Source organism: Carassius gibelio, chromosome B24 (genome assembly GCF_023724105.1).
Source record: "Carassius gibelio isolate Cgi1373 ecotype wild population from Czech Republic chromosome B24, carGib1.2-hapl.c, whole genome shotgun sequence".
Lineage (NCBI taxonomy): Eukaryota > Metazoa > Chordata > Actinopteri > Cypriniformes > Cyprinidae > Carassius > Carassius gibelio.
The window spans coordinates 24,960,679-24,985,176 of NC_068419.1; the positions used below are offsets into that span (position 1 = coordinate 24,960,679).

Sequence of the window (24,498 nt, forward strand, 5' to 3'; positions counted from 1 at the left end):
TGACCAGACTGGTTTTATTAGAACCAGGTTGGAATCTGATAATGTTAGAAGATTACTCCATATAATATATGGCACTTCTTCATCAACTGTTCCTGCTGCTGTTCTTTCTCTAGATGCTATGAAAGCCTTTATCGTCTGGAATGGCCATATCTGTGGTCTGTGTTGAAGGTTATGGCTTTGGGGTCCTCTTACATTCGTATGATCAAAGTGTTGTATGCAAATCCCACCACCATGGTGTTGACAGGTAGAACTTGTTCTTCGTTGTTTGACATAGCCAGAGGCTCTCGTCAGGGATGCCCTCTAAGTCCTTTTCTTTTTGCACTGTCGCTTGAGCCACTTGCACAGACCATACGCATAGATAAAGGCATCACCCCAATCACAATATGTGGAACCAGTCAACATATTTCGTTGTACGCAGACGATGTCCTTCTTTATTTAGGTAACCCATTGCAGTCCATACGTAACATCTTAACAATCTTTGGCCGCTTTGGCGAGATTTCCGGATATAAAATAAACTGGTCAAAGTTGGCACTTCTTCCACTGAATGACGCAATGAGAAACACAGCTCTACCCTCAGATATACCAGTGGTTCAGCAATTTAAGTATTTGGGTATCACGATTGGTGCTTCATTGCAGTATATAATTAAAACCAACTATGAGGGTATTCTGTCTAAAATTTCTTGTAACCTGGACAATTGGTTGTCACTTCCAAATTCTCTTAGATCACGTGTCTCGATTATCAAAATGAATGTACTACCTCGAATTAACTTTGTAAGTTCCATGCTGCCCTTGCCTCCTCCGTCCCGTTTTTGGGACAGGTTACAGAGCATAATCACCAAATTTGCCTGGAATGGCAAACGACCACGTCTTAAACTTTCCACAATGGAACGAGATAGATTTGCTGGTGGACTCTCACTCCCCAACTTTAAGTTGTATCACTGGGCTTTTACATTACGTCCCTTGTTCAGCTGGTATGATGGTGGAATTGATGTCTCTTGGCGTTCCCTGGAGGAGAATCTGGTTCTTCCTCTAAAGTTGGACGAAGTTTTATTTGCTAATATCCCTATAAATAAAAGTAAACTTCGTTTCGGTCCTTTAGTGTCACACGTTCTTTCAGTATGGAGAGCAGCAGGAAAAGCATGTGATATCAGCTCTAAATGGAATCCCTACTCTCCTATCTTTAATAACTATGGTTTGCTCATTGGAAAGCACCCTATTAAGTTTGGCCAGTGTCGACAGTGGTACGACAAAGGGATTCACTCCTTGGGTGATATAATGGGTGACAAGGGCCTTTACACCTTTGAAGAGCTTTACAACTCGTTATATCCATGAAATGATAGAGATAGAAAAGGCTGCTACACGGCATCGCGGTCTTCTCAAACATGAGAGATTAACTCTTTCTTGGCGATACAAATAAAGACAAAATATTAACAAGGTGGCAAAGCGAATTTATCATCCATAGTGGACCACTATGGATGATAAGTTCACTCTGCCGCCTTATTATTTTCATGCACTCCAAACTATAATGTGATGCATCATTTCGGCCGTTACAAAGTCTCCATCCACAAACAGATGTACATTGTCTCCAGATATAAGGTATTTCATTGCACTTTAACAAGTAATCTGAACAGCCTTTATATGTGCAATATTTTAAACGAGCCCTCACTAACTGAGTTTAATGCCACCGTTATGTTAGAACGCATCTCATTCTTGTTTTTGTGGTGGTGTGTCGGTCTCATCCGGAGCGCTGTCCGGAGCGCTGTATGACTGATGCATCAGTTCAATTAAACTTACTCCAAACATATGAACTTACCTGTTTTAAATACTTTATATTTAACATGTTCATTTATGCCCAATATTAGTGTTAAACATCGGTCTCCGTGGGATACCCCAGCCACACCGGTCTCTCCGGGTGGGATGGCCGACTCTAGACCGGGGTCTACAGGCAGGAGGTCCGCCAGCCCAGCACCACTGCACAATATGGCCGCCAGCCCAGCGCCACAGCACAAGGTGGTCGCCAGCCCAGCGCCACTGCGCAAGATGGCCGCCAGCCCAGAGCCATGGCACAAGATGACAGCCACAGTTGACCATCAAGTCACCATTGATCTTCCTGAATCCAGTCAAAACACCAAGGATCTACCAGAGCCTCTCCACGTCTCTGCTGAACTACCAGAGCCTCTCCACGTCTCTGCTGAATTACCAGAGTCTCTCCACGTCTCTGCTGAACTACCAGAGTCTCTCCACGTCTATGCTGAACTACCAGAGCCTCTCAACGTCTCTGCTGAACTTCCAGAGTCTCGTCAAGTCTCAGCCGAAGACTTGCTGTCCTGTATCATCAATCCCACTGTGGTGGTCTTCGGCGCCGCCCTGGTGGGCTCCTGTCCCTAACGCACGGTTGTGGTGGTCTTCTGCGCCACCCTGGTGGGCTTCTGTCTCGAAAGACCCAGTGACGTCGAAATCAACCTCTATGCGTTCACACTAAACGTGAATAGAGTGTCTGCCACGAATTATTCCAATGTTAAGTCAATGTAAAGACGCGTTTACGCGCGTCTGGAGGTCTCGCAGTCCCGGTAGAAGCAAATTTGCGCATCTAGTTACAGGACATTCTGAGTTATGAAAAGGACCATTGCAAGATTGTCTTAAACACTTGTGTCTTAAAAATCGAAAATGATTTTTTCACAAAAGTGACAGCCCTAGTTAACACGTATAGTTTAAAGCAGCTACCAAACCCCAAACAGCCGGAGCGCAAAAGAATAGCAGTGCAATAATTGTGTCATGTACAATTTTAAACCTACAAGTAAGTGTATTTTATGATAACAGATGGCAGTAATGGGGTAATCAAAATGAAATGCAACTAATCTGTGCTCTTGTGTTTATTTACTTTAATTTTTAGCTTAATGAATTGATCTGCTTTAAAAAGCTTTTTTTTTTTTTAATGTTACAATGTTAGAATATAATGTGATTTTTGCCCCCGTTTTGCATATAATGGATAGCCCAGCCTTTAATTTCACTATTTTTGTTTTCATTTCCTTTAATATAAACACTGGGCAGAATGTTTTAAGTAAATCATTTTTTATCCAAATAGAAAATTGTATTTAAGCCAAAAAGGAGAAGATTTTTTTGGCCATATATCGCCCAGCCCTACACAGCATCTGCACTGCATTTTGCTAAATGGACATCCCATCTGCTTGGATCGTGCAGCCTGTCACTTGTATTTTTTATTAACTAATACAAGTCTGAACTGATGTCAACCAATACATCTTAGTTGATTACAACTCATTTTAACAACAGGAAGGGCAAAAGTCACTTTTGTCATTATGAGTACCACACACAAAAAAAATTGGGAATGAGATTGTTTATGTACCTGTATAATAGCAGCTTCATTGTCTGCCAGACCCAGCAGGAAGATTCTGGCCTTGTCAATTTTGACAGGCACTGTACGGCCTCTCCACTCAACCTCACTCATCACAGCTGCCTGCTTTGCTCTTGTCTGAGTAATCAGCGCCTGAGAGACAGAGAGAAAACACAAATGTAAAGACTGTGAACACGCCAATGCAACTTACTAATTTTATAAAATGCATGATAAAATCAAATTGTAATTTTCGGAGAGAAAAAAAAAACTTTAATAAGACAGTTTGGCATGGCATTTTCTCCCAGAAAATGCAGTTTACATTGTATATTTCATCACTTAACAGGAACAGAAGTGCAAAGACAAGACCCCTGACCTCCAGTTTTTCAGCCATCATGCCACCCCCTCCTCCTGCACTCAGTCTCATCTGCATGAGGTCATTTATAGCATTCTGGTCTCCTAGATAAACACAGATAGAGTATATGAGCAAAATAGCTGTGGTTTGTACAAAGTAGTCAAAGTATGTGTAAGTTGCTGAGAAGCTACTTCCAGTAATGCAAGTATACTCTCCCACACATAGACTTTACCTTAACAGTGACACATTTTAACTTTATTTTTTATCTTCTTAGTTTTTTATCCGCCCGAGATAATGAAACCATCCGTGATGAATAAACTGGTGAAAAATCTCCCCTCACTCCAAGCGTTTCGTACTTGCTTTTTCTGTGTAAGTGAATACTGTTTACTCCCACTGCCAGTCCCACAGTGACGAGGTGGATATTTCACAGACAAAGATGAGGTAAAGCTTTTTTCTTTTCTTGTGTAATTGTTTGAGTTTGGTAGTGGTGTTTTAAAGAGCCTGAAGACATTTGGAAAATATATATTGGGCCCCACTTTGATTTCCACAATGCAGAAAATATGGACAGAATAATGGAATCCAGTCATAAAAACAGAAACAGATAGATTTTCTGTTGGCATGTTAAATAAGTAATACCATCCAAAGGAGCGTCTTTACTGATGAGAGGTGCATGAAAATCGCATTCGATTTTTTGCACAGCCCTATTATATCATAACTAACCTGCTCTGTCTAGTCTGTTGGTCTCCGTGTCCTCTTTGCTTCATGGTTTTTCTGTGCGTGAAAAAATTTGTGTGGGGCGTGAAAGCGTGCGAAAAGTCAATTGCGTGGGTCTCACGGTGAATGCTTGAGAGTTGGCACATTAGTTCCCAAGCAGAATAAAGGACAGGTTGATTATTGCTGTTTAGCGTTTGTATTAATCTATGATGTGTCCCTGTTTGCGTACAGGGACATAAAAAATAAATTACAAGTGATACGTGGACCAAGGTGTCTGAGAATGTTCATTTTAAGTAAAGGATCCTAATATTTCATCCACAACAATATTTAACGAGGTTAACTTATAACTCCTTGTGGTTCGTCTGCACGAGATCAACAAGCTTGTTTGCTTTAAATACAAAATAAGCATTCAATCTACATTAGAGCGTCTGAGCACTCACAAATCTTTCTGCAGCGTCGTGAGCAGAGCGGCTAGAGCTCTAGATGACGGCGGTGTGAACGGACGGTTATGCTTCGGCCATGGCTGTAGTGTTGTTGTGAAGGTAGGGGTGGAGCATAGAGACTATGCCGTTTCTCGTTTGTTACTCTAGAGTAGACCAATTCACTTTATTGAGGCATACTGCCCCCATCTGGTATGGAATGGAAGGAAGCTGCATCTTGACTGCTCAAACTATACAGGCAAAATAAACACGTGGGACCCCCCAAATCCATCACTTCTGTCTGTATCACATGCCACGTCGCTATGGTTTCATTTCTGTCATGCAACAGTGCACAGTGGATCCAGTTAGGGAAAAGCAATGAAAGGGAAAAGCAATGAAAGGGAAATGCAATTAAAGGGAAAAGCATTGCTTTCTCCCAATCACACATGTATAGCCTTAGCCATAAAAAGTGTCTCACCTATGTTATATGCACAGTATCGGATGTTGGGTGAAATCTCTTCCACTCTCTGATGATAAAGCACTGCTTGCTCCTCAGTAAAAGCACTTGCCAGTTTCTCATAGATGGTCCTGCAAACAGTCCACAAACATAGTCACAGAAATAAATCTTTGTACATACACAGAATACACCAAGCATTCCACTTTATTACATTTCACTAATTTTGTAATGAGAAGCCTTTTGCCTTTTGTAATGTAATCCTTTTGTCACATGCAGCAAAATCAGGTCTCCGTGCAGTTTTCAAATTAAATAATATTTAAAACATTATTTATTTTTCATTTACAGTGCAGTGAACCAAGAATAAGTAATTTAACAACTGAGTCGTGAGCCAGTTGAAAACAGATACAAATATTTGATGATTTAAAATGGTAGAGATGTTAAACGAATCGCAATACATTTGGGGGTGGGTTTTATATGAATGTATCTCTGAGGGGAACTGACTTTAAGAAAAGTTTAGATAAACATTCTTTTCATGTTATTTTTTTTTTAATGCATTTTAAAGCAGCATTCATAGGTGCTATACTGCTTTGTTTACAGCCAAAGAAACCAAGGAACTACTGTATCGCTACTGTCAGAGTAAAATTGCATCTCATTCAGCCCCTCTGCCGTATTAGTTTCATGCAGATGTTTTATGCGGTATAGTTTTACAAAACTAAAATCAGAGTATTCGGTTTTTGTTTTAAAATTAAATTATACAATATAATTTAGATTTTAAAAAAACTGTTCATGCTCCATATATTCAGCATCTTAGTTTGGATTGCACTTCCAATGCAGTGGTTGAATAATTTTAAATGAGAACAGGCAAAGCCTTTGTTTATATGAAGAGATTTTATTTTTTTTGTCTTATTAATATTAGATTTGGGTTTGTTTTAAAATTCACATTTTTTTTTACAAATAAATGTTTAGCATTTTGTTCCAAATAACATGTTCTGACATGGTTTATTATAACATGGATTATGTAGCGACCTAAGTTCAAGCAAAAAATAAACATTAATGAACATCACAAGGCATGTTGAAAAAGTACAATTCATGAAATATATATAACACCTCGTAATCATTCACTCAGCATTTGAAGCACAGAAAAACATCACTAAAAATAAAAAAAAAAGCTTGACATAACATTACTTATAAACTAGTGGTTCAATGGATCACTAAACTCATGGTTCAGATCATTTTGCAGGTTTTGGGTAATGGATCGGATAATTTTTTGGATCAGCAAGAAAAAAAAAATTAATATCAAGTGTAACGTAAAGGGATAGTTCACCTAAAAATGAAAAGTTGTTGTTTATTGGTTTACCCCCAGGGCAACAAAGATGTAGGTAACTTTGTTTCTTCAGTAGAACACAAACTTAGATTTTTAACTCAAGCCATTGGAAATTTACAAAATACCTTCGTGGAACATGAGCTTTACTTTAAATATCCTAATGATTTTGGGCATATAAGAAAAATTTATAATTTTTTATTGCTAAAAATATACCCCAGAGACTGGTTTTGGAGTCCAGGGTTACAAATATTATTGCACTTTTGTTCATATAGCAGTACTTTTAAATGAAAAAAAAGTGCACAATACACTGCATTTGAATGCATTATTAGTTTTGAGCATAATGCAATTAATTGCGCGATTAAAAATGTAATTGTTGCCCAGCACTTGTAAAAATATATTTACATGGCACCTCAGTAATAAAACTCAAATTCAAATAGTGATTCATTCCCAGTGAAGGAGCATGTTCTGCGTAGGGCTGTCAAAATTGCTCAAAAATGACGTTTGAATATTTTATATTTATATATATTAATATAATATTAATATAACTACTTGTATAGATAGTCTATTTAAGTTTAAACATATGACAACGTATTACCTACACAAAAACAAGGAAATCAACTAATGGTCAACACTGCAGACCTCACGCTCTCTCACCCTCACTTCTCTGCGCATAATGGTTTAAATTAACAAACAAATTTTTGTGCAAGCAATTTAAGGTTGCGACTGTTGTCCCAAATATACCAGGCTTCATTCAGTGATTGAAACCAATATTATTAATATTAATTGAAGTTTTACAGCATATAGAACTGACATTGAATGCTCCGAGCGAGCTGTGCTGTGGTAAACATGGAACTTTTCCTTGACATGAAACGTTAATAACCAAACCTTGGTTCCATTGCTTGACAGAACTCCCCGAAGCTTGCCCCATCCGCGATACTGATCGGTCTCATGTCCTTTCAAATGAACGAAATTATTTTATCTGTTATGGCCTCTTGTCGTGTTGCAGACACGTTAAGTGTCAAGATGTGACTGTTTAGCTGGAGTTCCACATATTATGCCATGCTCATTTGGGTGCACATTTTTGAGATGTGACCTCATGTTGCTAGTGGTCGAATGGTATGCTAACTGTATCTTAAATAGATTGCACACAACTTTATCTCACGAGTCAACAATTTTACCTAGGGGTGTGACGGTTAGTATATAACCGTGAGAACGGCGGTTATAGTTGAACACCGTCATTAGAACTCTATAACCGCCAAAACAGTGTCATTAAAATATTTTTACAAACATTTTTTATCAAAAATTATTTTCATTTTTTAGATAGGATCATAAGATGCGCAATATATCGGAAGACATGGTTTTTACCACTTAATGAAGTTTTGTAAATCGTCAGACATGATATTTACCACTTCATTAAATTTTGCTTTGTAGAAAACCTTTCTTAAAAACTAATTTCATTTTGAACAAATTTTATCTTAATTTTAATAAATGTTTCATCAACCAATTGCATGTATTTTAATAAATAAAAAGCAAATATAGCAGACAATGATAACCCTGACATGGAAGCGCCAGCGCGCCGCGTTCACTTGCACTGTGAACTAGAGCGCATCTCATCGTAAATGAAACTCAGCGTAGGCCTATGCCTCATACATTAGCATTAAATATATTTGCTGCATCCTTTCTAGAACAGACACTGGCTTTTTTGCGGATGGCGGGTGGATGCGGCTTTGAAATTTGCTCAAAAAACTTTGGCGCGTATGATGAGTTTTGTGACAGATCTCCTTAAAAAACGGAGGTCTGAAATCTCTGCCCCTTTACCGATCAGAGCGCGCGCTGACACGGAGTTAACCCGCTATCTTAAAGATCAACCAATTGACTCTACGGCAGATCCACTAGCATGGAGCGAGACAATATGAAACAAAATGAAACACGCTATATTTTTTTTTTTACTATTCGAATACATAATGTTCGGGGTTCAGACACACTCTCTCTGTTTAAATCTAGATTAAAAACATCTCTTTCGCCAAGCATTCGAATAATGTTTCTTTTTAATTGTGAGTGTAGTTGCATCTGTTCAAAGTTGCATTTTTATTCATTAGCTTGGGTTAAACTAATTTTACTTTGTTGGATCAGCAGCTATGCTAATGATGTCTGTATTTTGTTTCTATGTTTCGCCACGGGATTACATCCCGTGGTAACTAGGATTTAAACAAGCTCCAGTCTGGATCCAGAACACCTGAGAAGAGATGATGCTGACCCTCAGAGGACCCCAGATGATGCTAACCTTGAATCAACAAACAGAACTAACAATTATTGCTAAATGTGTGACTGAATCATATAATAACTTAATAATATTGATAGTTCATCGTCTAGCTGACTACGTCTTGTATCATTATTATTATTTTTTTCTAAAATCCTGTCAAATGTGCACAAACTACTAGCTACTACTAAATATTGTAGAAACATTATTTTCTGTAAAGTTGCTTTGTAACGATTTATTTTGTAAAAAGCGCTATACAAATAAACTTGAATTGAATTGAACATATTCCAATTTAGAATATTCATTGACAGCCCTAGTATAAAGGTGGACTGTGCGTTCTGGTCCTTAGAAGGTTGCGAACCCCAGCGTGTTCCCCTCGGTGCTTTGTTTTGTCGCCTCGGAGGAGCCCTCTCATAGCCATTGTTCTCATCCGAGGTGAGGAGAATCTCAGGTGGCCAACTTGGATAATTGGGAAAAACGTCGATAAACGGGTGAGAAAACTGATTTCTGATGTTTCGAATGTGTTCTGCTTGTCATATATGATCAGTGCCGGTGTTATCCGTGCAAAAGGTGAGAGTAATTGTAAGTAAAAAATGGAATAAAAACACAGTCTAAGCAGAGTGAACAGGACAGCATCCGAACGTGGCGGTGCCATCACAAAGGAATCTGAGGTTGGGACCCCACACCAAACATACACAAGACTGATTCAGTCAGTATGAAAGAACTTGACTGGTCTGCAGAAAGCAAATTCCTAATCCCAGCTGAACATCTTTGGTGTGGCTAAATGCAGACCTTCAGCCAAAAACTCATCACCAAACATGACTTGTACATATGGGCAAAAGTATCGGGACACTCCCTTCTTTAGAACAGAGAAAGGCAATTCCAAAACTGTGGCAACAAAGATGGAAACATAATTAATGTGTTAAAAATTTGTATTTCTAGTTTTGGAAGGGTTTAAAATTGTACGCATTGTAAAATCACAAAATTGTATTGTACGCATATGTACAAGTGAATTGTGTTTGGTGATGAGTTTTTGGCTCACGGTCTGCATTTAAAGTCACATCAGAGGTGTCTTCCACACTGACTAAATTATTAGTAATTATTTTAACCTTGCCTTATACACAGAGGCATTGCGTGTTAGAATAGAAAAGGGTAATGTCCAAACTATTGGCATAAAATTAGAAGCACAATTCCCTAGAATATCATTATATGCATAAAAATTTATATTTGTACTCATGGACATTACTAGCCAAAGTAGTCAAACCTGTTCATTAAAAGGGGGTGTCCTAATACTTTTGGCAATGTAGCAGTGGTGTCAAAAGTAATGGCATTCATTACTCAAGTAGAAGTACAGATACCAGGGTTTAAAAAGACTTTTGTAGAAGTTGAAGTATCAACTGAAGCTTTTTACTCAAGTAAAAGTGTAAAAGTACTGGTTTAAAAAACTACTTAAAGTATAAAAGTAATGTAAGGGGAAAAATGCCATTAAGAACAAAAGCTTATGCCGTGCCACAGGGGCCTATTGTGCACTACCCCACCTCCTCAAAAAAGGCCAAAGGCCAGAATGACTATAATGTTATATTAAAATGTTCATGTTGAAAAATTTGGGATGCACTAGGCTACCTGTTTCAGTCGCATATATGCCCATTGAAAATGAACGCACTGTAGTACAATGCAAGTACATTAAAGAACTAGATATGATGACTAGTTGCCTATAAGTATTGTTATGGTGCAAAAGTCAGACTTCAGAGGCATGTCATCAATGACCTTTAATGGAATGTAAATGTACATCCAAGCTTGGCTGCAGGACTCTGCGAGGGCACTGGACATGAACATTGGTGCAGCCTTAGTAACAATTACTCTTGTATGGTTGTCTATTTACAATAAACATTATAGTGCTGTCAAAATGAATTATTAATCCAAGTGAATAATCAAAAACTAAAAATTAAAAATAACTCTTAATCCTGATACCTTCTTGATTGATAGCTTCCTGTATTCGCTACATACGTCTGCTATGTCCAGTGTTCGGGGGGGGGAACAAGTTACAAAGTTGGTAAAGCCTACTTATCACAACATTGTCAATCACGTCGTCAATCGCAAACAATAATTTATTAAAATGTCTCGCTACCGAACTACCTACAGTAGCTTCATTTGTGGAGGATGAAGAGAAAGGACCCATTTGTTAAATGATCCAGTGAGAAATAATAACTTTTAAGTAGGGTCCGTTTACATTTTGATACTTTTAAAATGGTACCGATGCCTAAACGGTAACTGAACCGATACTTAAAAAAAAAAAAAGAACCACAAAAAAAAAAAAAAAAAAAACACTATGTATAATATTAAAGAACATTACAAATATTTAAAATAAATCCATATATTTCACCTTGGATGCTCTCATTTGCCAAGTTGTGCTTCCCTTAATCTAAAGCTAATAAATGTATTTCACAATCTGGGTCATTATTTAATACAAAACCACACAATGTTTCTACTGTATCTCTGTCAATCTCTCTGATATTTAGTTAAAATGAGTGCTGTCTGTCACTGTCTTTAATCAGTTCTGTGAATTACTGGATGGTCATTCTTTATAAAGTGGCAACAATGTCATTTTTTAAAATACGGTACTGGGCAAAAGTCTTATGCACATTAGAATTTTCACCCCAAAAAAGGGTTTTAAGCCAGTTATTTATATATTTTGCTGTAGTGTGTCAGAAGGAAATATCAGTTAACAATAATCTAGTGCTATTTTGAATGCAGCAGCAGTTTGACCATGGCAAAATGAATGTTTGGAATTGTAAACTGAAATTTTATACTGACGCTACAGCAAAATATATAACTGGAACAACACCATTCTTTTAAGTAGTGCTGCAACAACACGTCAACGTCATCGATTACGTCGACTACAAAAATACGTTGACGTGCGTGAAATGCGTCGACGCGTCACACTGTTTGTTTACATCTCGCGTAATGACAATGTGAATGGAGAAAGTTGCATTCTATCACAAAAACAGAGACTATTGTTATCAAAAGTATGTGAACACTTTAAACACAGGACAAATAAAATGGCCCTTTGTTTGTTCCCTTTGTAAAACTGATATGGTGAACCAAAGAACATTTCATGACGTCTAAGACAACTGTAAATTTATGGCTACTGTGGTTTAATTATAAATGCTATCATAAACTCATATTTACCATAGTAAAATATTTTTCTTTGCCTCTATTTATGTATTATTTATTTATTTATTTATTTTATATATATTTATTTTATACTGTAAAAACTTATACCACATAAGTTGAAAATGAATAAAGGTTGAAATATTATATTAGAAGTTGAACTTATTTTTTTTTTGTAAAGTTATCCAAAAGAATTAATTAGTTAATTTTAAAAAAAAGAACATTAGATTAATTATTTATTGTTATAAAAATAATCGTTAGATTAGTCGACTAATCGAAAAAAATAATCGTTAGATTAGTCGATAGAAAAAATAGTCATTAGTTGCAGCTCTACTTTTAAGTGAAAATACCTAAGAGCCTAAGACCTTTGCACAGTAGTGTATGTATGTATAAAGTATGTATGATTAAAGGGGGGTGAAATTCTATTTCATGCATACTGAGTTTTTTACACTGTTAAAGAGTTGGATTCCCATGTTCCCATTGTTTGTACTGTAAATATGACTGACTAGTAAGAAATGTTACGAACATAGATAAAATAACTGCTGATAGAGTTGGGTATTGTTTGAATTTTATCGATTCCTAGTTTCGATTCCAATAAGATTAAAAAAAAAATCCAATATTTAAAAAAATTAAGTCAAACATTTAGATGTCAAACATTTTTACAAAAGCATTCTGTTGCAGCTGAATAACATGAGCAAAAATCAGCAGCCTACAAAACACTGCAAGAGGAATTTTGCCTGTCATAAAAAAAAAACCATAGCAAAAACAAATATATTAATATAAATTTCAAATATTAAAGTGTTAAAGACACGTAATAAGATAGGTCAGTAATAAGAAAGGAACAAACAAATCAATTAGCAATATCATAAATAAATACAACTGAACTAAATTTCAGGTACAGAAACTAATTAAAAGTTTAAAAACACTGCATAGTTTTATTTTAATAAATAAAATGAAGATTAATCAAGTTATTAAATATATTCAGTCAAGATCAGTGAATGATTTTCTTTTGTTCTTTGATTAACATTAATGACAGGCAGCGCGTTTATTAGGCTGTCGTCTCTTTAAGCAAAAATACTGTACATGTGTTTTCTTTCTTATCGGTTTACGTGCACATAAACTAAAACGGCTGCATTTATGATGATATACTGATGTAGTTTTCTGTATCGTAGTTTCGACTCGGGACAACCTTTTCTACAGTTAAAATACACAGAACAGTCCGAGAACGAACACAAACCGGGAACCCGTAGCGCGACCGCTACTCTCTATGCACGTGCTTGTGCTTCATGTGCACTGCACACAAACATGCTATAATAAGTTTTGAGATTCTAAGCTAGTTTAGTGAAAAATCACAGGACAGCACTGACAACTAGTTTCTGTGTTCCTCTGTGCGTGCGATCTTCATAGCTACTGTTTTATATGAGTGGTTCGTGCCACAATGCAGCTGCTGCGCGAACATGGTAGCTCAATATAAAAATATCTGTTCATCTAATCGCTTGAACGTCCAAACCATAAAACAAATACAACTGACAAAGTTTAGTGAAGATGCAAGGCTCACTACACACGCGTCATCACTATGTGTTGAACCGGCGTTCACCCTCCGTGTTTTGCTTTTATGCCACTGACTGGAGAGCATATGAAATCTAAGAGGACTGACTGAGGCGTTCGAAAATTTGTGTGCAATTTATGGAGCTAAATGCTACAGCCCCCGCTAAAAAAGCCTAATGACGCCCATGCTCCGTGTGTACATTTCGGAGAACAGGACAAATTTCATTTAAAAGGCACCGAAATCTGCTTCCTCTTATTCAGTTCGGTGCATACCAGTTCCATACCCAACCCTACTTTTAAGAAATATATGTTTTTGATAAATGAACCCAAAACTGGCTATGTCCTTGCTGGAGTGTGATGTGATTTGTGTCATGTGCAGGTGTGATGGATCGCGTACAAACCAATAAGGTGTTGGAATGGTATATGTTTATTCTTCTCATTCAACCACAATCCAATTCACTTCATCCGGATCGCTCGATTTATCTGGACAGTTTTTTTTTTTTTTTTTTTTGAATGATGACAAGCCAAAATGAAAACGCAGTAACGAAAACTATTTTTAAAATTTAAGGAGTAGAAAGTACAGATACTTGCGTGAAAATGTAAGGAGTAGAAGTAAAAAGTCAAAAGTCAATAATTACTCAAGTATAGATAACCCATATATAGATTTAGGCCTGGACCCGATGGTGAAAAAAAGTGAATGAGTCCATTATCTGGCTCGCTCGGTGTTCATCGTCAGTTCTCTCTTCACAGCAGTTCAGTCAGTTTACTGTTTGAGTAAATGAATTACTCCGGGATATTGGTTTGTTTTAACTCAGAAGGAGTGTTAGCCACATTAAAAAAGTTAACAGCTTTTGTGGATTAATGCGTATTGGAGATGCAAACCATTTAAAATGATTCAATTCGATTTGGTGAACTCGTTCAAAAAGATCCGGTTTACATTGAATGATACGTTCGCGAACCGGATATGCCAAACTGCTTTGTTTTGAACTCTCTCACAACAGACATGGAAGACATTGCTGAATAAAGTTTTTGCTATTTTCGGACCAAAATGTATTTCCGATGCTTCAAAAAATTCTAACTGGACCCTCTGATGTTTTTCTTACCTTTATGGACATGGACAGTATACCGTACACACAGTTTCAATGGAGGGACTGAGAGCACTCTGACTAAATCTAAAATATCTTAAACTGTGTTCCGAAGATAAATGGAGGTCTTACTGGTTTGGAACGACATGAGGGTGAGTTATTAATGACAATCAAATATCTAAAAAAAACAAAAACGATACCCAACCCTAATTACTTACATTTTATGACATGTACACTAGTACACTAATGGTGTTTCATATTTCTTTACATTGATGAAGAGTTTGCACTCTCAATTCAAATTAATCATTAATAAATACTTAGAATGAAAGGAAGCACTAACTTGCACTTGTTAAAGGCCTCCATTGCAGATTTCCATTCCTGCAGTTCAAACTGAACCATGCCATTCAGATAAGCAGTGTATGCCTGCGGAAAACATGAAAGATACTTAGCGAACAGAGCTCAGCAACTGTTAATATATTAAAAGCCTGTACACTACGATTCCAGTTAGTGGACATATGACATAGGGACTCACTGAAATAAAACATGGAGATTATCAAAATCACATATTTGTCTGACCTGAGCTTCCAGTTTGGTCTTGGCATCCACACGGGGACTCTCACACAATTTCTCTAGCTGCTCCCCATGTGTGGCTGACTTTCGCAGGCGAGCCAACAGGTGGAAACGCTTTCGAGGCTCAGTGTTAGCTTCCTGTTTAAGCTGCATGGCATAACTCCATGCTCTTTCTGCTTCCATTAACACTAATAACAGATGCCTATAGTAGAGAGAGAAGGGGGGGGTGGAGGGGAGAAGGAGGTGGAGGGGGGTGGGGGGAGAAGGGGGGGGTGGGAGGGGGTGGGGGGGGGGGTGGAGGAAGAAGGGGGTGGGGGGGCTCAGATTAAAGACAATATGAATCTTGATACTGAACATTTTCAGTGCTAAAGATTACCTGTTGTCTGAAAGCAACTCCACAGTCACTTTCTTCCCAGTAAACTTGTGTCTGTTGCCCATTTTAAAGCCCAGGTTTTTCTCAATCGACGCAATCGTCTGGAGCAATAACCCCTGTGATGCCAAGAATAGAGGATCAACAATTTCAGTCATCATTTCACTAAAAAAATTCTTTTTTAAAATGATCTGTCCGACCTCGCCTCTGCCTTACCTGTAGCGCTGGTAATCCCCATGTCTGAGTCCATGCTGCTGCTGAGAGTCTTTAATGATCTGCAGGACTGAAGTCAATGCTAAGGGCAATAAACCCAGGATATTTCAATTCAACTGCAGAATGCTGGGATCTAAAAGTAATAGCAAAAGTGTATACTGCAAGAACTAAGTTACACATTTAAGTGAGATATTATTCACTTTCTTCAATCAACACTCCAATATTTATAAAAACCCTATTGAAAGTCTTGATTATAAAGATTCCAATTACGTTAACTAGTCAGTACTTGTGTGACACGTATCCCGTAAGACCCTCGTATCACTTGTACCAATCTCCACTAAAACTGCTGAATTAGTACTGTTTCCCAGCACTAGCTAATAATTAGCGATTTAAGGTGAGGATACTCTCCAGGCCAAGACTCCCGTCGATGCTGTTCTCTTTATTTTCCTCCTTTTGGCAGTATTTTCACCTCATTCTGCTGCTCCCGCGGCCATTTTTAGCAAGCACCAACGTCTGATTAACCAGCGGATGAGGATAAGTCGCCTTCTTCTTTCTACTATTGTATGGCTGCCTTGCAAACAAAATAGCATTACCGCCACCTACTGTGCTGTAGCATGAACGTAATAAGCTACATACAGTTGTGGTCAGAGTTGTTGGGTACCCTTGGTAAATATGGTAAAAGAAGTCTGTGAAAATAATTATCAATTTGATCTTTATTTCAAAAATGGAAAAGGTCTAACAAAAATAAAAACGAAAGTGTGGGAAAATCACATTATGAAATAAATGTATTTCTGAAATAATAGGACACAGTTGTTAGTACCTTTAGAAATTCTTACAAGCAAAATATCTTTGAAATGTATTTTTACATTCATATTTAAATTTTTAGCACACCAGGGTGATAAGAACATAACATTTTCGGGCCATGACTTCCTGTTTCACAGAAGTATAAATATGAAGCAACAAAAAGGCAAAATTACCTTAATCGAGATGTGATATGTGCATTAAAATATGGTTAAGCTTCACAAATTAGAAAGTCGCTGTAAAAATAAATAAATAAATAAAATATTGCTAACGCATTGAAAATTCCCATTTCCAGCTTCCGGGCATAATTAAGAAGTTCCTTTCAACAGAAAGTTACAAATCTGCCTGCAAGAGGACATGTGTCTCTATTAGTATAAAGCAAGGTGAGAAGGATAGTTTGAAAGGCCAAAGACTCTCCAAGGATCACACCTGGAGAACTACAGAAAATAGTTAGTCAAGAGGTCAGAAAGCCTGATAAAAATTGATAGTAATAATATATGGACAGATTAAATTAAAAAAGGAACTTTTTAGCAGCAAAAAAAAAATATATAAAAAAAATTAATATGGGCTGGGTGCAGACAGGGATGAAAATGTATCTATGGTTAAATATATTGCTGGATCTTATTGTTGTGGGCCTACTTTTATCTTGTTTGGATTCTATCAAATATCAACAGATTATGAATCAAAACCAGTGTCCCTGCTGAAATCTAATTATGGGCCATGGCTGGATCTTCCACCAAGACAAACAAATATCAAAATCAACACAAAAATGGGTCACTGTGCAGAAGATGAGACTTCTAAAAAAAAAATGAATAAACTGAAGAGGCAAAGCACTAACATGTATTAGAGAAAAACATTTATTTTATAATAAGATTGTCCCCAATTTTAAATTATGAAAGGTTAGATTTTTGTACATCTTTAAAATAAAAAATCAAGAAGTCAGATTATTTCATAATAGAATCGAGTAACGAGGGCGAGCTGGCCCACATGGAAAGAACCTATATATTTGTGTATTTGAAATATGCAGTGTATATGCACATATATGCTGCATATATACAGCATATATGCACATATATGATATATGCTGCATATATGCCACATAATGGCGTCAGTCAGAGCAAGAAGTACCAGTCAGGTAAGAAAATATAAAGTTGTCCTTGCGTTAAGTCAAAGTCTTTAATTTCTCTTTGAGTTTCTGTTTTGTGGTGCTTTTGTTTTGCGTATTGTGTAATCTGTTTATTGCGTCAAAATAGATGATTTTGAGCGGTTGGGAGATGTGAAAGCGCACGACTCTCTGTAACATATTGACTTTAGTGTATATATATATATATATATATATACATATATATATATACACACACACACACACACACACATATATATATATATATATATATATATATAAATATAAATATATATAAATATATATATATATATATATATAAATATATAAATATATATATATAAATATATATATATATATATATATATATATATATATATATATATATATATATATATATATATATATATATATATATATAGAAAATATGTCTGAAACAATTAGTCGACATTATCGAGTATTAAGATTTTCGAGTAATGGTTTCATATCGTATCTACCTGATGTGAGAGCCTGCAATAACACGCTGCAATTCATCACAACACATGCATATAGCGAAACGCGCTACAAATCCTTACAACACTTGCATACAACAAAACGCGCTGCAAACACTTCACAACACATGCATATAGCGAAACGCACTGCAAATCCTCACAACACATGCATATAACGAAACGTGCTGCAAATCCTTCACAACACATAGGGTACATATAAAGAAACGCTGCAAATTCTCACAACACAAGTATTAATGAAATGCGCTGAAAATCCTCACAACGCATGCATTAACGAAATGCGCTGAAAATCCTTACAACACATGCAATTAACAAACGCGCTGCAAATAGCAGTGAGGACAGCTCAAAAAGTGTCGGAAAATCTGACAGGGTAGGATAAAATGTCAGGACATATCATGCAGTGGCTACTGTTAAGTTGAGTTGTTGGTGAACTGAAAGGTGTTTTTTTTTTTCATGTTTATCTTTTGGATATTATTAGCCTAAATAAGCTGAATAATTACATGATTAAATGTAAAAAGATACCTAAGAAGGCTAAATTTAATATTCTCAACTAAATATAATCTCAAGGTTAATGTAAATAAATTAGTAATGCTTCATTAATTGTTTGAGGATTTTCAGCGCATTTCATTAATACTTGTGTTGTGAGAATTTGCAGCGTTTCTTTATATGTACCCTATGTGTTGTGAAGCATTTGCAGCGCGTTTCGTTGTATGCAAGTTTTGTGAGGATTTGCAGTACGTTTCGCTATATGCATGTGTTGTGAAATATTTGCAGTGCGTTTCGTTGTATGCAAGTGTTGTGAGGATTTGTGGGGCGTTTCGCTATATGCATGTGTTGTGATGATTTGCAGCGCGTTTCGTTATATGCATGTGTTGTGATGATTTGCAACACTTGTGTTGTCAAACTGATGAAGATGTTTTCTTCACTTGCTGATGTTTTATCAAATTTGCATGTGTTTTCCTAAGTTGCAGCGTGTTGAGCTGTCTCGGCCACCGTAGAATGTTTGACCAGTGTGGCGCAAGACTGTTGGTGCGTTCCATTCGACAGGGTCCCTACGCAGTGTCCACTGCTCCCTACTCCCTGAGCACGGTATATCAGTTGAAGTGGACTTCATCAAAGAAAGTCAACGATGCGGTCGCGCAGATTATGATATAACCTACATACATAGGACTACATTAATATTTTAATTTTTATTTACAATCACATTTAAAATATGTACACTATACAATAAAAAAGAAAAAACATTGAGCACTATATAATGAAAAACGTATGTTTATTATACACTTTGACTATTGACCATTAACAGAATTGAAGCCCTGCTGTTACTGTCATGCAAATATGAAAATAAACTTTTATTTGGTTGTGTTTTATTTGGTTTGTATATGTGTTTTTAATAAATGGTCATAATTGCATAGCAGTCTCCTGCGCCTTCTTCCCGTGCACAGCCGTATAGTAAACACTGAGGTAAATAAAGTAAAATAAAGAAAAATGTCAGAGCCTCGTCTGCTTCTAGTCGCTTTTACATTACATGATCATACCTTTTTACAATCCATAATGAATATGAACGAAGACGGCCATTCTGACTGGTGATGATGTGCTGTGCGCAATGACAGTTGGGGGATAATTGCTCTCTCCACTTCCTGTGAAGTGATGTATCGATGTTCCTGTAATGTATTGACTGAGCTGGGGAGGGCGGGGCTGTTCTGGGGTAGGTGTGTTTTTCAAGCGTGGACGTCTGCAGACTGCTGCCCCCGTCTTGCAGTCTGCAGACAGACCCTTCTCGTGTTTTTTGGCCAGTGTGTTAGCTGGAGTTGGCCGAGCTAGATGTATGTCGATGTTGCCTTGTTCAGTAAAAGTTCACAAGACTACGAACGTCTCCTCATATTATTCAAGCATATCACACTGGCGACGAGCGGATTCGAACCGACTGTGTGCAGATAAGTCCATACGGTGCGACTGTTAATTAAGTGAGTGAAATAATCTGCCATCTGCAGCGAACATGACTACACTCGGCCGTATCGAAGAGTTTGATGAATGTTCAAGTAACTCTTTTGAAGAATACACAGAGAGACTGGAATGTTTTTTTCATGCAAATGATGTTGAGGATGATGCAAAAAAACGCTCCGTGCTGCTCAGTGTGTGTGGCGCGAAAACGTATTCCACTTTACGTTCAGTGCTAGCCCCAACGCAACCCTCTACTGTGTCCTATGCAAACATTGTCGCTGCCTTGAAACGTCTTTATAGCCCAGCGCCATCAGAGATTGTTCAACGTTTTCATTTTCACAATTGTAAGCAGAAACCTAATCAAAGCATTTCAAACTACATTGCTGAGCTTCGACGTTTGTCTGTGCACTGTGCTTTTGGGGATCAGTTAGGAGCAATGCTGCGTGATAGAATCGTGTGCAGGGTTATGGATGAAGCGCTACAGCGACGCCTGTTGGCGGAAACGACACTAACATTTCAAGAGGCAGAAGAAAAGGCACTAGCTGCTGAAAAAGCATTGTTAAACGCTCGCCTACTTCGTCAGCATCAAAATGAATCACGGCTGGAGGATGATGTTCATTATGCGACCCATGCGCATGCATCAGTAAATAAAACAGCAATTTCAAATGAAAATCCTAAACGGGACAAGCCATGTTTTAGATGTGGTGGTCAGCATACCCCACAAGCATGTAGGTTTTCCACTGCTGTATGTCATTATTGTAAAAAAAGAGGACACATTGCTCGTGTGTGTTTAACAAAGACTAAACATGGTGCTGACAAGGATGCAGCCAACTCAGAAGAACGTTACACAAACGTTGTAACTCGCAAAGAAAATGATGATTACTCTGTTTACAGCACCACAACTACTAAAGCAGAAAGAGGGGGGCAGAAGCCATATCTGGCCACTGTTATACTGAACAAACAAGCACACACAATGGAAGTAGATTCAGGAGCTGCCTGTTCTTTGATTAGTGAGCATACCTATCACTCATTGTGGCCCTCCCAACCCCCTGAAATACATGCAAACAATGGAATACTTAAGCAGTGGTCACAGGCAGCTTTGGAAGTGAAAGGGAAAATATTTGTGGAGGTAAGGTACAAAGGAACACGAAACACCCTGCCTTTGTTCGTCATCCAGGGCCAAGGCACTAGTCTGTTAGGACGAGACTGGTTTGATGCCCTGGGAATATCGGTGGAAGGAGTATACCGGGTACAGCTGCAGTCCATAGAGAAAATACTGACTGAATACTTTTTCAGAGGTTTTTCAGGACATTGGGGTTTGCCAGACCCCTCCAATCTCTATTGACATTGATTCCACAATTACGCCACGTTTCTTTAATGCCCGCCCAGTTCCTTTTGCTTAGACCCCTCCAATCTCTATTGACATTGATTCCACAATTACGCCACGTTTCTTTAAGGCCCGCCCAGTTCCTTTTGCTTTGCGACCCCAGCTGGATGAGGAGTTGGACAAATTGGTGGCTCAAGGAATTTTTGAACCGGTTCACCATGCAAAGTGGGCCACACCCATAGTGACTGTTGCAAAAAAAGATGGGGGTCTGAGGATTTGCGGAGATTACCGTTATACAGTGAATACAGCCGTTAAGCCTGATGTGTACCCCATACCACAGCATCTGAACTGTTCTCGAAGCTAGCTGGAGGAGTAGTTTTCACTAAACTTGATTTGAAACAAGCTTATCAGCAGCTTCCAGTGGATGATGACACAGCGGAATTACTGACTATTAACACTCACCGTGGGCTTTTCCGGTCTCGACGCTTGCAATTTGGGGTGTCAACAGCTGTTTCAATATTTCAAAGATTTATGGAAAATTTGCTCGCAGGAATTCCAGGAGTCCAACCATACCTGGATGACATCCTGATTTCGGGCCAAACCATGGAAGAACATAATGCACGTCTACAGGCCGTACTAAAGTGCTTTGCTGAAGCTGGACTGCGAATAAAAAAAGAGAAAAGCATTTTTGCTGCTACTCAAGTGGAGTTTTTGGGGTTTAGAGTGGATAAAGATGGCATCAAGCCAACCCGTGAAAAAGTGGAAGCTATCCAAAACGCTCCGCCTCCTTAAAACAAAACAGAACTTCAGGCATTTTTGGGGTTGCTTAACTTTTACAGCTGCTTTCTTCCCAATAAAGCCACTGTCCTAGAACCCCTGCATCGCCTTCTAGACCAGTCTGGTACTTGGCAGTGGGGAGCAAAGCACAAGATGGCATATGCTGAGGCAAAAGAGTTGCTGCAGACGGATAAAGTGCTGGTGCACTATGATGAGAAGAAGCCCTTGGCAGTGGTTTGTGATGCCTCGCCCTATGGGCTTGGGGCTTTATTGTTCCACGTGGAACGTGATGGTCAGGAGAGGCCCATTTGTTTTGCTTCCAGAACAATGACCACCACTGAGCGAAATTATGCCCAAATTGATAAGGAAGCATTGGCGGTGGTGTTTGCAGTCAGAAAATTTCACCAGTATCTCGCAGGCTGCCATTTCATGATTTTTACAGACCACAAACCCCTGCTGGGACTCCTGCACCATGCCAAGCCCATGCCTGTCATCCTTTCACCACGAATGCTACGTTGGAGTTTGATTGTTGGTGCCTACGACTATGAACTGTGCTAAAGACCAGGCAAACAAATGGGCAATGCTGACGCCCTGAGTCGTTTACCTTTGCCGGCATCTGATGCTGCGACACCACCACCATTGGAAGTGTTGCTACTTGAAATGGTGCCAGAAGCACCCATGCATGCTGAGCGAATCGCTAGCCTTACACTCAAGGACTCTGTCTTAGCACGAGTAATGCGCTGGGTGCTACATGGCTGGCCGGCTGATGTGATGGATAGCTGTTTCAAACCATTCCTTTTGCACCGCCATGAACTCTCTGCACATAAGAACTGTTTGCTATGGGGAAGCCGTGTGGTTGTTCCTTGCTTGGGGAGGAGAGAAATACTGGCTATGTTGCATGATGCGCACCCGGGCATTGTACGCATGAAGGGACTCGCAAGGAGTTATGTGTGGTGGCCGGGCATGGACCGAGACATTGAGGAGACCTTTAAAGCATGTGGAACCTGTCAGATGTCACGTCATGCTCCTCCTAAGGCAAAGGTGCACCCATGGGAATGGACGACAAAAAGATGGTCCCGGCTGCATGTTGACTTTGCAGGCCCCTTTCAAGGCAAAATATTCCTCATAGTGGTCGATGCACATAGCAAGTGGTTGGAGGTCTTTCTGATGAGTTCCATGTCTTCATCAGCTGTCATCAACACACTGAGACTACTTTTTGCAACACATGGTTTGCCCGACGTCATAGTTTCAGATAATGGTGCTTCGTTCACCTCTGCAGAATTCCAAGTGTTTGTTGAGCGCAACGGCATTCGCCATGTGACTACAGCACCTTATCACCCAAGCTCAAATGGTCAAGCTGAACGCATGGTGCAGACAACCAAGGAGGCCCTGTCTCGCATCACCAAGGGCGAGTGGCAGACCAGGCTCGCTCGCTTCCTGTTGTCACAGCATGTCACACCAAATTCATCAACTGGGAAAAGCCCTGCCGAGTTGCTCATGAATCGGCAACTCACCACTGCCCTAGATCGTCTGCATCCTGATCATAATGGTGATATTCTTCGCAGACAGGAGCTGAATGCTGAAAATTGCCCTGGCACAGTCAGAGAGTTTAGACCAAAGGAATTGGTGTACATGAGAAGCTACACTAGAGGTTCTAAGTGGATGCCTGGAATCATTGTAGACATCACAGGTCACCTGTCATACAAGGTCAGAGCGGGTGATGGACAAATGCACAGACGACATGTTGATCAACTGATGGACAGGACGGCACCCTTGTCTGACCAATCAAGGTCTGAGCCAGACGGCTACACTGTCCATCCGCCTGAGTCCCCAGGGACTGAAATGCTTGAGTTACAGTCACCTGCATTAGATGTGGGAAACCCTGATGTTGAGCTAACCGAAGCTGGAGTTGAATGCATGTCTGATTGCCCTCGTTCTCGGAGGTATCCTGTAAGAGAGCATCAGCCTCCCAGAAGATTTGCAGACTTTGTGGACTGGGGAAAAGGGGTGTAATGTATTGACTGACTATTGCAGTAGTGAGGTTCCTTTCAGAGGCTAAGAGCTGGGGAGGGCTGGCTGTTCTGGGGTAGGTGTGTTTTTTGGCCGGTGTGTTAGCTGGAGTTGGCCGAGCTAGATGTATGTCGATGTTGCCTTGTTCTGTAAAAGTTCACAAGACTACGAA

General features: G+C 38.8%; 1 protein-coding gene and 2 pseudogenes across 1 annotated transcript in view; 2 read left to right on the top strand and 1 right to left on the bottom strand.

The window, feature by feature from the left end:
- The window catches only part of LOC128013119 (signal recognition particle subunit SRP68-like), a 37,930-nt pseudogene extending 21,171 nt beyond the window's left edge, over nucleotides 1–16,759 (bottom strand).
- Nucleotides 1–24,498, top strand: part of LOC128012867 (cerebellin-2-like) — a 636,721-nt gene that overhangs the window by 243,910 nt on the left and 368,313 nt on the right. The gene's annotated exons all lie outside the window — the stretch shown is intronic.
- Nucleotides 19,268–24,329, top strand: LOC128013120 (uncharacterized protein K02A2.6-like; annotated as a pseudogene).